This window comes from Leopardus geoffroyi, chromosome B4 (genome assembly GCF_018350155.1).
Source record: "Leopardus geoffroyi isolate Oge1 chromosome B4, O.geoffroyi_Oge1_pat1.0, whole genome shotgun sequence".
Taxonomy (NCBI): domain Eukaryota; kingdom Metazoa; phylum Chordata; class Mammalia; order Carnivora; family Felidae; genus Leopardus; species Leopardus geoffroyi.
In genome coordinates this window covers 114,592,938-114,603,449 of record NC_059341.1, presented here as the reverse complement: position 1 = coordinate 114,603,449, position 10,512 = coordinate 114,592,938, and the positions used below count along the sequence as shown (strand labels likewise).

The following is a 10,512-nucleotide window of genomic DNA, read 5'->3' as shown; positions in this document are numbered from 1 at the left end:
CCAGTTGAGTCCTGCCCTAATTCCTGACCCACAGAATCATCACAAACAGCAATTTGTTGTCTTAAGGCATTGGGTATTGGACGGTTTGTTACACAGCAGATTAATTTAAATTTATTGAGATAATTTAAAGGGAACTGGTTAGCTCCCAGACCCCAATTCTGGGTAATCCAATTCAATTGGTCTGGGATTGGTATGTTTCAAGAGCTCTCCTTTAGAGGCTCTCGCACGGAACTCACTAGTTCAGAACCTCTGGACCAGCTGGGATCATAAGTACTATATACTAAGTTAGAAAATTACACTGAGCTGAAACGCGGGGAGAAGACTTCAGCAAGTCATTAAAATCTGGGATTAGCCCGATAAAACAAAACAAAAACTCCTCCCTAGTCATCTCTGATATGACACATGAAGTCCGGTAAGTTGCAGAGGGACACATAAAGAAGAAGACAGCCACCAGAGATGTATGACTAAGCTGACGAAGAAAAAAAAATACTCTTCTGGTATTTTTCCTGAGCAGTGTAAGGTTTTCTTGTTTGTTTTGTTTTTGTTTCTTCTTTTTTTTTTTTTTTTCTTCCTGTTTTCTCTCTCTTAGCTTTTTCTGTGTTTGCACTAAACGAAACTTGCCTGGAGTTGGGTGACAAAGGTCTGCTTTTCATTCTTATTCATGTCACCTTCGGTAGATCTTGCAGTGCGTTCTTGGGTCCATTAGGGCCTCACCCCCACATTCAGGCCCAGTAATACCTCAGTGGAGGCATAATTAGCCATACAATCAAAAGAAAATATTGATTTTTTTTTTTTGGCCGAGATTTTCAGGATTGTATTGTGTGTTTCATGTCCAGTTTTCAGTTAAAATTTGGCTAATAAAAAGGCTTGACAATTTTGAGTGAAAACAAGAGAGAAATAAGTTTAAGACCCTTGGACGTACGGAGTGCTGTTAGATATTTTCCTCTTGCCCTGGAAAGTCATTAAGGAAATATGTATGCCAGGCCACACCGCCAATTTCGAGACATTGACGCTAACAAAGATGTCCGCATTCTAGTCACATCGGCAGAGTTTAACCTCAACTAATGTCTACTGATACATGACACTTTGCTTGCCCTTTAAACCATTTCTATCTTTGCTTCAGGCAAAATGCATTCTGTCTCTATTGATATATAATTGTCAGGTACTTGAATCTAAAACTGTAGACTTAGCAGAACCAAATAGAGAAGAAGGAAGGAAGGAAGGAAGGAAGAAAGAAACTGCTGGTTTTCATTGGTGCCGTGTCTGATTTGAAGCTTCATATTTCAGAAGCCGATATAGGAGTCTCCAGTGATGTTGATTATAATCGTTGCTATGTGGTCCCCGTGTTTTCCAGGGCACCGATATAAGACCACATGTGCAATTGGCTGAATAGCGCTGATTAGTGAATGAATATGACATAGAAAAGCCTAGAGGTCTTCCAGCCCCCAGCCACTTTCCAGGAGGGGGAGGAACATCCTCTGGGCCAGGCACATTCAGCCTTTGGATGTGTTAATATGAAATACTTTCAATGCTCCAATTTCCACTCATGTGGATTTTTCCTGGCTCCAGCTCAGTGACCTGATTCTCTAATTTTTCCCCCTCTGAGAACATACTTTTTCTTAAGTTATTTTTTCTCTGAAATCCACACCGCCTCCCCTCCCTTCCCTTTTGATTTCTTATTCAGCCTGGAAACTACCTCACCAGTTGTAATTAGCCTGAATACTTGGGGGAGGGAGGAGGGCTCTCCTCAGGAAATAACCAGAATAAAGCCAGACTCCTTCTTCTCAGAGTGAGGAAGAGGAACCCAAGCCCATGGAAGCTGATTAAATCTCTTCTTGCTTTTTCATCTATTGCAAAGCACCAAAGTCTGATGAGGGCCTGTTCTTTGTGTTATTTTATAACCTTAATTGACCCATACCACACATTATCAGCTTGTTAGGCCAAATACACTTTCTAATGTGCTTTCTTGGACTGAGAGAAGAGCAGAGATATACAATTTTAAGTGTCAAGTTAGTGGCTTTCTATGTTTTTTTCTCTCTCAGTCTTTTCTTTGTGTCTGTACTAAATGAGACTTGCCTGGAGTTGGGTGACAAAGGTCTGCATTTTATTCCTATTAATGTCAGCTTGAGCAAATTTTGCAGTGTGTTAGTGGGTCCATTAGGTCCTCGCAAATATTATTTCTGTGAAGGAATTCATGTTTCCTATGTTTTCTACAAGTCAATGTGTCAGGTTTTTTTTTCCAGTAATAATAACTTGAAGTCTTACATGCTGGACACTGTTCAGCCTTTTAGTGACACTATGTTGACTCGTCTCTAAAATAATCCTGAAGGTAGTTACTGATATCCCCATTTTTCAGATGAAAAATCTGAAGCTTGGTGTGAAGTCTAGTAACTGGCCCAAAGGGGCACAGTTAGTAAGTGTCAGACCCGAGATTCAAACCCAAGGCTGGTTAGCACCAAGCCTTTATATTAACCGCTTTACTAAGTTGCCTTTCCTTTTCTATTTTTGTATTTTATTTGGGAGAAAGAGACAAAGAGAGTGAGTAGGGGAGAGGGGCAGAGGGAGTGAGAATCTGAAGAATCATGCTGAGATGGAGCTGGACACAGGGCTCGATCCCACGACCCTGGGATCGTGACCTAGGCCAAAATGAAGAGTTGATCACTCAACCTATGGAGCCGCCCAGGCGCCCCCTGCTAAATTGCCTTTAAAAGACATGTACTGCCAGCTTAGAAATTGTTGAAGAGGGAGAAAAAGAGAGAGAACTTTTTTTTTTTTTTTTTAAGAACAAGGAAAGAGAGAAAATAAAAAACAATTCTATTTGTGTGTAGCCTGCAGGTGATGGACGGGGAACTGGAGGGTGGCTGTTCAGAACTGTTTAAACCCAGAGAAGGGGCACCTGGGTGGCTCAGTCAGCTAAGCATCCAAATCTTGATTTGGCTCAGGTCGTAATCTTACTGCCATGAGATCGAGCCTTGTGTCATGCTCAACGCTCGCACACAGCCTGCTTGGGATTCTCTCTCTCCCTCTCTCTCTGCCCTGTTTGCCTGTGCTCTCTCTCTCTCTCTCAAAACAAACCAAACAAAACCAAAAACCTGGGGAAGGAAGGCACTCAGGGCAGAGAACACCTGCTTTGCAGAGATCTAATGTAATACAAGAAAGCTTGTTATAGCTGGTGGACCTGTTTCCAAGAATGGTTACAGGCATTGCCATTTTTAAAAATTAGTTGTTGAACTTGGTGTAAATTGTCTCTAATCACCAAGAAGTCACTGAGCTGATACATAACTGATACATAATCCCCTTTATCAATCAGTGGTCATTAGTGATTTGGAGAAGATACTGACTTCTCCCTTTTGGTAAGGGAAGCATCTCCTAACAAACAAAATTTCAGAAACTTTCTCTGGCCCTTTGAAAAGTATAAGTACGAGAGGAAACAGAAACACAGAAGCCGATTTTCTCATGTTTGCAGGCCCCCCATGGTGTGCTGAGACCATAATATTTTACTCCCTGTCATGTATTTTACAAAATCTAAAATGAAAATCTGTGTAATTATAAACATTAGATACTAATTTAAAAATATCTGTTGGTTTCTGCTAGTTCATTAAAACTGATGATGACAATGAGTACTTGCCCTGTGGTTACCTTATCGATAGATACTCTCTTTAGACCAGAGACTCGGGATTCAACAGCCTGTTTGTTATACAGGCACCAACACCACCAGGAAACCCCTCTCTGACCTGCACAAAGCTATTATTTTGTGTGTCCAAAAGATAACTGAGACTAAGAAAAAAATTTTTTAATGTTTATTTATTTATTTTGAGAGTGAGAGAGTGTGAGCAGGGGAGGGGCAGAGAGAGAGAGAATCCCAAGCAGGCTCCATGCTGTGGGCACAGAGCCTGACCTGGGACTTGATCCCATGACACTGGGATCATGACCTGAGCCAAAACCAAGACTTGGAGGCTTAACCAACTGAGCCATCCGGGCATCCCCAGGCCTGAATTTCCAGAGCCACCATAGCTGAGAGTTGGCTAGCTGATTGGAACAGAATCCTGAGAAGCATGGGTGAAATCTCGGGGACCATGGTCACTGGACAATGAACACTCAGAAATCTACAGGAAATGTAATTTCATTTTACCTTTGAAGTTCATGTCGAGAAGATCATTCACATTTGTGACCATGGCACTGAGACATTTTTGTAATTTCCCATAGCTTAAGGGGTTTTCGTGGTGCATTAAGTATCTATGGTGTTTGAAGCAGCATTACAACCTATTAAATCCACGACCCACAAAATAGAAAGCTTGATAGGCACACAAGAGTAATTCACAAGAATCGTTTTCTGGAAGATTATTTCTTTGTAAAAATGTATATATATATGTATATATATATATATGTAGGTATTTGGGTCCTTGGGATCATTGGTAAGTAAACTCTAAAGGGAGAACAACTGCTTCTATCTAATTTCCTCTGTCACATGTTTTTGGCTTCTTATAGCAAATGTGTCTAGATGTGTCTGTAGCATTACATGCTCAAGACATTAGGAGTCACTGGTTTAGAATTCATGATTCTAGTTACTTTCTGTGCCAAAGTTTGACCACACCTGTATATCCAAATCCCAGAGGGAGACCTACTCATTGCAATAAAAATATCTTCAACCAGCGACTGCTTTAATTTACCTTGGCTTTGGTCTTACCAAATGACTCACCCAACACTTATAAAAAACTCCTGTATTGAATAAATAAAATATAACTGAATCCCTAATTTGCAGGAACTAACTGAACTACTTACTAATCCTTACTCCCTTGGAGATAGAAGGACTGGCAACATTTTGTCCTTTGAAATGAAACTTTTTTTTTTTTTCTTTTTAATAGACCCTTGGAAAATCACCATTTGACTTCTGGACACTGTTTCAGACTTCAGTGTTAATTTTATTAAGCAGTATAATCAGAAAGTCACTTGAATCATCATGTAATAATTTTTGCTTCTGGATCTGAATAGTCATGGCTCTAAGGACTGAATGATCAAATAATCATTCCAACCAGGAGAGAATGAATCAACTCAGTGTTATTCAGACCCCAAAGTAATTCCTTTAGTGATTCTCGTTTTTAAAAATGTAATCTTAAAAAAAAAAAAACAAAAAAACAAAAAAACAAAAAGGGTAATAGGGATTTGGGGAGGTGTCTTACAACAGAGGTGTGTTGGTAACTTTGGAAACCCAAAAGAAAGGAGAGGGACACATTTTATGGAATTTATACCAAGCACACATAGTCTACAGGGTGAGGGCATATTTCCTAAATCTTCTAGGGCTTTACTATCCTCTTTAGCAAACTTGGACTAGTTATACTAACTGATCTCATCATATGTTATGGAGAATAATTTATATGTACTTTCAAGACAAAAAAAAAAAATAAAATAAAATGTTCAGGGTAGAAACCCAAAATACCTCTAGTGTCATATGTAACACCATACGGTAATAAAAGTACCCATTCTCCCTCTTTCTCAAGTTCTTCTACTCAGTATTACTTTTTCTAGTCTCAATGGTACTCATATTCATTTACATGAAAACTCTCCTTCTTAGAGTACAGTATCATATTCATTCAACAAACACTTGATGAGTACTTGATTTGTGCCCATGTTGTACTGTAGACAGGATGAGTGAAACATGGCTCAGCATTGAAGTTGCTCAAAGCTCAGTTGAGGAGATAGAGATATAAGCCAATAAGTATAATTGTGAAAAGTGTTGTAAAGGTAAAATGTATTAGAGGATCCCAGGGGAAAGAAGGTAGTATTTGCGCCTCTCCCATCCTCTGTCATAAACACTCTGTACAGTCTATCATCCTCACTACTCCTCAAACAAAACGTCAACAATGGCTCCCATGTTGCCAAATCTGGGTCATGCCTTCGTCCTCATCTTGCTCAACATGTTGGCAATATTTCACAGAGTTGTTCATTTCCTCCTTCTGGAAAGGCTTTCTTCACTTGGCCCCAGAGTAGTCACTCTTACTTCACTTCCTGTCTCACTGGTCACTCATTTTAAGTCTTCTTTGTGGCTCTTCTTCCTCTTCCCAAGCTCCAAACGTTGGATTGTTCCAGAACTTAGTCCCTGACCTCTAGTCTCTTCTCACTTCTCCCTAACTGATCCTATCTCATTTCAGCTTTATTGCAGGTAACTCCCAGATAACTAGTCTATCCAAATTATTTCCACTGAACTCAAAACCATTAATTCGACTGCCTATTTAATGTTACCACTTACAGATCTAATAAGCATCTTAAGAATAACATAACTTAAGGGGAGCCTGGGTGGCTCAGTCGGTTGAGTGTCCCATTTCGGCTCAGGTCATGATCTCACGGTCTGTGAGTTCGAGCCCCGTGTTGGGCTCTGTGCTGACAGCTCAGAGCCTGGAACCTGCTTCAGATTCTGTGTCTCCCTCTCTCTCTGACCCTCCCCCATTCATGTTCTGTCTCTCTCTGTCTCAAAAATAAAATAAGAAAATAGTTAAACACATTAAAATCTTTGTTATTCCCACCCCATCTGTAATTCTTACAGCTTTTGCTATCTCAGTCCATCAGATTTCACCCTTCCAGTCGCTCAGGTTAAAATTCTTGGGTGTTATCCTTGAGTATTTTTTCCACACCCTACCTTTCAGCTTTGCCTTCAAAATATATTCAGCATCTGACCACTCATACCATTGCGGCTATCATCCCCCTAAACAACATCTGTCCCCCAGATTATTGCAACAGCCTCTTTAGCGGTCTCTCAGCTTTCATTCCAACTTCCCTACACTTCATCTTACACGCGGCTATTGGAGAGATCCTATTAAAATAGAAGGCAGATGACAGCACCCTCTGCTCTCTACCTCTCAGTGGTTTCCATACTTATTTAGAATAAATATCAAAGTCCTTTCCATGGCCTATGAGGCTTTAAACAACGTTGCCCACAGCTACGTTTCTGATCTCCTCCCTCACTCCTTCACTACACCACCCTGGCCCCCTTTCACTTCCTCCAGTATATCAAGAATGTTCTGCCTTGGGCACTTTGTACTTGGCACTCCCTCTGCCTGGAATGCTTACCACCCTGCCCCACCCCCCCACCTCATCCACGTTGATGGAGCTTATACTTTATTTTCATCTTTGTGCCCCTATCACCTCATCAAAGTTACCTTCCTTGACCACTCTATTTAAAATAACATCCTCGTGCTCGCTTTGGCGGCACATGTACTAAAATTGGAACAACACAGAGAAGATTAGCACTGCCCTGTGCAAAGATAACACGCAAATTCCTGAAGCCTTCCATATTTTCGTACGCCAAACGAAATTCGTCAGTCAGAGAAAGACAAGTATCGTATGACTTCACTCATACAAGGACTTTAAGAGACAAAACAGATGAACATAAGGGAAGGGAAGCAAAAATAATATAAAAACAGGGAGGGGGACAAAACAGAACAGACCCTTAAATATGGAGAACAAACAGAGGGTTATTGGAGGGGGTGGGGCAGGGGGGATGGGCTAAATCAGTAAGGGGCTTAAGGAATCTACTCCTGAAATCATTGTGGCACGATATGCTAACTTGGATGTAAATGTAAAAAATAAATTAAATTTAAAAAATAACATCCTCACCCCTTACTTTGCCTGATTTTTCTTCATTGTAGTTCTACCTGCCTTGCATGCTTTTGTTTGCCACTGATTTACTATCTATTTGCTCCCACCAGAATCTGAATTCTATACAGTAGACAATGTTGTCTGTTTTCTCCCTGCTACATCTCTAGATCCCGGGACAGTCTCTAACACCTAATAGCGTTCCAATAAATTAATTTATTTGAGCTAGGGGTAAAGGACAAAAGCTCCAAGACAAAAGAAACCAGCACATGCAAAGGAATACATTTGGTGTATCTGAAACAGGAGTTGGCAGACTACAGTCTGGGGGCCAAATCTAGCCTGCCACTTGTTTCTGTTTTTGCTTTTGTTTTTTTAAGTGAAATTTTATTGAGAGATAGCCATGCTCATTCATTTATGTCTTAAAGATGACTGCTTTTGTTCCACAACAGCAGAGTTGAATGGTTGTAACAAAGACCACATGGCCCGCGAGCCTAAAATATTTATTATATGACTATCTACAGAAAAAAAGTTTGCCAACCCCTGGTCTGGAGGGTAGAATGCATGGCCGAAGGGCTGGGAAGACGGAAGAGGACGTGAGAGCAAGCTGGAAATGATTTAGATGAGTTTGGATGTCATGTGTAAGCCAAGAGAGAATGAGACAATGGATGCTTTTAGGCAAGGGAGCCCCTGAAAGGCAGGACTATGTCTAATATAATTTATGCATAAAAGAGGGCTTGATATTTGAATGAGTCATCCCAATGGCTGCTGCTGCCAGGACTCCAGCCTTAATGTCCCAGCCACGTCTGGGATTAGCTTTCGCTATAGGAACCAAAAACTGGGGGAAAGTCATTTGCCTGCCCCACCCCTCTATAGTAGATGTTGGTTTGGAACTGATCTATCTCTTGTGGCAAGTCTGGTGCAGAATGCTCCAACAAAATCCATTATGTCTAGATATGTGGCTTGGGCTAATTTCAAAAGTTCCAGAAACAGGAGATTGGTCCCAGGGTCACCTAGAGACGTGTCTTGTCAGCCGTCCTGGTCCTGCTTTAGGAAGCCTCTGGAATTTAAGAAACTTCTGAATCATTTCTATATAGAGTGACAAGCAAAACTCTAAAATTTCCGTGGTTTGACAGCTCATCAGACCTTTCCCTAGTTATCTAAACCATGTGGGTCCGTTATACTTCACTACTAGGGAAGGTCAAAAGATTGCTGATTCTCCTGCTTTTGCTGAGATTGGATTTCACAATAAAGCAGCCTTTCTGCGGGTGTTTTTGGCTCTTAGTATTTTCGTTCTAGGCAGACCCTGAGGAAGGGCAGGAGCAAATTTTGAAGAGGAAAAAAACACAAAAAAACAAATGTGTTCTGAATTTCACAGAACAAAGTGGAGCTCTGCCTTGTGGTTGAGTTGGGGAGCAGTGCCCCCCCCCCACCCCTCTTCCCTCTGAGAATGCAGTGGTGAAATCCGGTCTGCTCCCGTGAAGCTGTGGCATTTGGGTTTAATTTGATAAATCCCAGTGTTGCCTACTTGGGTTTGGGACTCGGTTCTGGCCTATTTTTTGTGCCCAATCCCTAAAGTGTGTCCCAGCACAGCAAGCCAAGTTTCCACTAGCATCCTACTGAATCACTCAGCTGGTCCACTGCCCTCCCATCAGCCTGTGTTGCTTATTGGCTTCTGCCTTTAAAAATTCAAAGTATGGGTTAACTGAAAACTGATAGGTTATCATTTAAAGGAGGAAGTGGAAAACTCCAAACAGACAACAGTCTAGCCTTAAGCCAAAGAAACTAAAGCTTTGATTTCTACTGTTGTTTTTGGGACCCACCCTTTCTCTTGGCTTTACAGCAGATCAGAGGATTCTTTTTTTTTTTTTTTTTTTGGTTCAATTTAATACTTCAATTTTCAGGAAGGAGCCAGATCAAGCTTTTTAGGCATTATCTGCCTCGGACGTGCGGAATTAATCGCAGGCTTCATTTTGTAGGAGTCAGTATCAATGGACGGGGGGCTAGCTCAGCCCTTTTGAAAGCAACAGACGGAGGTGGCTCCAATAATGACATTAAGACTGTGGCTACACACTTGCCTTGGGGATTTGGAGTTGGGCTTAATCAAATCTGGATTTGACATTTCACAGCCCACATCAAGGATTTCCACGAAGGAACATCAGAGCGTTGCCAGCTATGATCTTGCTTTTACTTGGTGCCTCGTCCTGAGGAACTGAACAGGCCTCGTGCTAATCTTGTTGATGCTTTGGCTGCATCTCGGCCCTGCTGCGTAGCGCTCAAAAGCTTCTGGGGGCCATGGTTTCTTTCCGTGACAAAGCATTCATTTGGTGCCTGTCATGCCCCGGGGCCCTGGGCGAGGATCTGGAATAGACAAGATGATGAACAAGACTGAGCTGCAGTTACATATCATACACGTTACATATAATAGGAGCTACAGAAGCCCCACCTGTGACTCCAAAGCAACGAAGTCCTTTTATTCGTTCATTACCTACCATGTACCATGCAGATGATACCTGCCCTTGAGTCCAGTGGTTCTCAAACTTTAATCCCCTAAGAAGCCCCAGGGATACCAATTTAAAATGGGAACGAGGTATTTACGCTTTTCATAGGCAGATATTTTTGAGGCGATTGTTCTTTGGGCCATACTTTGAGAAATAATGATAAAAGAGGAAGTGATATGAACAAACAGTGGCTAAAATAGTATAATAAACGCTGCACCTGTCATAGCGGAGGCTCAAAGGGGAAAGAACTCACCTCTGTTTGGGAGGCCGGAGAAGGCTTCTGAGGCGAAAATCTAGCTCTTGCAGAATGGTAAATACCACAGGCGGGACTGGAGGGGAGAGAGAATTCCAGGCAGGGAGGACGGCGGGTAAAGGACACCAAGGTGCACGGAGTGTCCCCATTTCAGTGCCCGGTGAGTATCGA

General features: G+C 41.7%; 1 non-coding gene across 1 annotated transcript; it reads left to right on the top strand.

The window, feature by feature from the left end:
• Window positions 1–7,188: 7,188 nt before the first annotated feature.
• Window positions 7,189–7,294, top strand: LOC123592275. Its single transcript, XR_006709673.1, has one exon. It is a non-coding gene; the product is annotated as a U6 spliceosomal RNA (small nuclear RNA).
• The last annotated feature ends 3,218 nt before the right edge of the window (window positions 7,295–10,512 follow it).